This window comes from Astyanax mexicanus, chromosome 22 (genome assembly GCF_023375975.1).
Source record: "Astyanax mexicanus isolate ESR-SI-001 chromosome 22, AstMex3_surface, whole genome shotgun sequence".
Classification (NCBI taxonomy): domain Eukaryota; kingdom Metazoa; phylum Chordata; class Actinopteri; order Characiformes; family Acestrorhamphidae; genus Astyanax; species Astyanax mexicanus.
Genome location: NC_064429.1, coordinates 23795 through 27500, shown reverse-complemented (window position 1 = coordinate 27500; position 3706 = coordinate 23795). Strand labels below are relative to the sequence as shown.

General features: G+C 56.5%; 2 non-coding genes across 2 annotated transcripts; both read right to left on the bottom strand.

Moving 5' to 3' along the window:
- Positions 1-299: 299 nt before the first annotated feature.
- On the bottom strand, positions 300-453 carry LOC125787100 (5.8S ribosomal RNA). Its single transcript, XR_007429018.1, has one exon. It is a non-coding gene; the product is annotated as a 5.8S ribosomal RNA (ribosomal RNA).
- Positions 454-826: 373 nt separating this feature from the next.
- On the bottom strand, positions 827-2690 carry LOC125787091 (18S ribosomal RNA). The gene has a single exon (XR_007429009.1). It is a non-coding gene; the product is annotated as an 18S ribosomal RNA (ribosomal RNA).
- Between the last annotated feature and the right edge of the window lie 1016 nt (positions 2691-3706).

Below are 3706 nucleotides of genomic sequence, written 5' to 3'. Positions count from 1 at the left end.
AACGAGGAACGGTAGAGGACGGTGTGTGGAAAGCCGGCCTCCGAGACCCATCGCTGGGCAACGGAGACGAAGGCGAGAGGGGTGGACGAAAGTCTTTTCCCCCGCGATCAAGCCCGTCGAGCGGCTTTTGTCGAGTCCCGAACGAGAAGGGAACCTGACCGAGTCTGCTTTTAGGAAGACGAAGGCGCCTCGGATCGGGCACCTGCGAACCTCCAGCCGCGGTCCCCTCGAACCGTCTCTTAACTCTTCCCCGGAGGGAAGAGGGAGACGGAACGAAAAGGTCCGATAGATTGGAATAGCGACCCTCAGACAGGCGTGGCCCCGGGATTGACCCGGGGCCGCAATGTGCGTTCAAAGTGTCGATGATCAATGTGTCCTGCAATTCACATTAGTTCTCGCAGCTGGCTGCGTTCTTCATCGACGCACGAGCCAAGTGATCCACCGCTAAGAGTTGTACTCTTTATGGTTGTTTTTGTTTCGAAGCCATGTAACCAACAGACACAAAAAGTGACGGTTTGAAATAATGTTTTACGGCAGCCGCGGGTACGGGCGCCCCGGAACGCCTAAGCGAACTCGGGGTCATCAAACCGCGCCGCCGAGCCGCCTCCGGAGTAAGAAACCCCGCAGACGGACTTCGGGGGCCAGGTACCCGTCTCCCTTTGGCCGTAAAACACGTTTTTTGCTCAGGACACCGTTTTTCGATCAAGTCATTAAAAGGCCGAAGGGAATCCCTGTAGTTCCCAACGTCGGGCCGTGGCTTGAACATTTTTTGTTTGTGGAAATGGGAGTCGCGCCTACTGGGAGACACTACCAACCCAAGTCCCGGTAATGATCCTTCCGCAGGTTCACCTACGGAAACCTTGTTACGACTTTTACTTCCTCTAGATGATCAAGTTCGATCGACTTTTCAGCACAGCACCAAGGCCCCGCGAAGGAGCCCCGGCGTGGCCGATCCGAGGACCTCACATAACCATCCAATCGGTAGTAGCGACGGGCGGTGTGTACAAAGGGCAGGGACTTAATCAGCGCGAGCTGATGACCCGCACTTACTGGGAATTCCTCGTTCATGGGGAATAATTGCAATCCCCAATCCCCGTCACGAACGGGTTTAAGCGGATTACCCGCGCCTCTCGGCGTAGGGTAGGCACACGCTGGCCCGGCCATTGTGGCGCGCGTGCAGCCCCGGACATCTAAGGGCATCACAGACCTGTTATTGCTCCATCTCGCGTGGCTATACGCCACTGGTCCCTCTAAGAAGTTAACCGCGACCGCGGGGGGCCGCGTAACTATTTAGCACGAAGGAATCTCGTTCGTTATCGGAATTAACCAGACAAATCACTCCACCAACTAAGAACGGCCATGCACCACCACCCACAGAATCGAGAAAGAGCCATCAGTCTGTCAATCCTTTCCGTGTCCGGGCCGGGTGAGGTTCCCCGTGTTGAGTCAAATTAAGCCGCAGGCTCCACTCCTGGTGGTGCCCTTCCGTCAATTCCTTTAAGTTTCAGTTTTGCAACCATACTCCCCCCGGAACCCAAAGACTCTGGTTTCCCCGCACGCTGCCCGGCGGGTCATGGGAATAACGCCGCCGGATCGCGGGTCGGCATAGTTTACGGTCGGAACTACGACGGTATCTGATCGTCTTCGAACCTCCGACTTTCGTTCTTGATTAATGAAAACATTCTTGGCAAATGCTTTCGCTTTCGTCCGTCTTGCGCCGGTCCAAGAATTTCACCTCTAGCGGCGCAATACGAATGCCCCCGGCCGTCCCTCTTAATCATGGCCCTGGTTCAGGAAACCCACAAAATAGAACCGGAGTCCTATTCCATTATTCCTAGCTCAGGCATTCAGGCGAGTTTGGTGCCCGCTTTGAACACTCTGATTTTTTCAAAGTAAACGCTCCGGACCCCTGAGGACCGGACACCCAACCAAGGGCATCCGGGGGGCGCCGGGAGGCAGGGTCTGGGACAGGCGGTAGCTCGCCTCGCGGCGGACCGCCAGCCCACTCCCGAAGTCCAACTACGAGCTTTTTAACTGCAGCAAATTTAATATACGCTATTGGAGCTGGAATTACCGCGGCTGCTGGCACCAGACTTGCCCTCCAATGGGTCCTCACCCATGTGTTTAGGATACGTTCATTCCGATTACAGGGCCTCGAAAGAGACCTGCATCGTTATTTTTCGTCACTACCTCACCGTGTCGGTAATGGGTAATTTGCGCGCCTGCTGCCTTCCTTGGATGTGGTAGCCATTTCTCAGGCTCCCTCTCCGGAATCGAACCCTGATTCCCCGTTACCCGTGGTCACCATGGTAGCCCCCTATGCTACCATCGACAGCTGATAGGGCAGACATTCGAATGAGACGTCGCCGCCGCGGTGGGCGCGCGATCGACCCGAGGTTATCTAGAGTCACCAAAGGGCCGGGGGAAACCCTCGCGGGTCCCCCCGGGTGGGTTTTGGGTCTGATAAATGCACGCATCCCGGCCCCCCCGAGAGAGGACCGGTCAGCGCTCGTTTGCATGTATTAGCTCTGGAATTACCACAGTTATCCGAGTAACGTGTGGAGCGATCAAAGGAACCATAACTGATTTAATGAGCCATTCGCAGTTTCACTGTACCTTCCGTGTGCACTTAGACCTGCATGGCTTAATCTTTGAGACAAGCATATGTTACTGGCAGGATCAACCAGGTTGCTGCGAGTGGTTTTTGTCACAGAAAAAACCATTGGTTCTTAGAGGGGAGAGGGATCGGCCCCGTACCGTCCGAAGGACCCCCCGGGGAGGGGGGGACGGGCGGAGAGGCTCGTCCGAGCTCACCCCTCATTGCTCCCAGTGGAAATTAGTGTGGCAACTCCGCTGCGCGAGTTCCCGCTTGCTTCGGGGATAACAAGGAAACGCTCGTTCCGAAACCGGGGGTCCGGAGCTTTTTGAAGCCGGGTGCTGGAGCTCGGTTGGACGCGAGGACCACCGAGGCATCCGAGTCCGACGGCTCCGGGCCGACCGGTTATCGTGTAGGGCAGATTGAGATATAGACGGGCCGTCTACGACTCCCTCGGATAGGTTCGGAAAGGTCCTCCCCCTGACGGAGGACCCCCCTGGAGGCTAACCCGCTGGGTCGGGTAGGAACGCACCGCGCACAGTGGCCACGGAGGGCCGCGCGGTTGCCTACCCAGGCGGGCTCGGTAGTCCATTCGATCGGGTCAAAATAATGAAAGAGATACCCCCCCTGGAACCGTCTCTGGAAGTTTGGTTTTTCCTCCGTACCGCCTGGGGGGCGGGGGGCGGGACGGAGGCCGACCTGCGGAGCTTCTTGGTCGGGTAGGATCGGGTCCGTGTTATAGTGTCCAAAAATCCACTTTGGAACCATTATTGGGGCTTTATTTAAGCTCTGCCATGCTTAGAAATGAATGGAGAATCATCTCCAGTGCTTGGACCCCTAGTCATTGCCACTCTCCTCAACAGTCCGACGGCACCCCTTTGAAAAACCCCCCGACGAAAAATCCTCCAGAGCGCGGGCGAACTCGCTCCGAGGCCGACCGGAGTGCACCTTCGTCGGGCAAGGGAGTCGGGCGAAGGGGGTCAGAAATCCTGGAGCTCGCCACCCTCACTAGTTTTTGGCGTGAAATGGTAGACCAAAAGTGGGGACTTAGAAAAATTTCGCACTTTTTCGACCTACCACTGGTAGACCGAGTGGGACTTAGTCATTTTT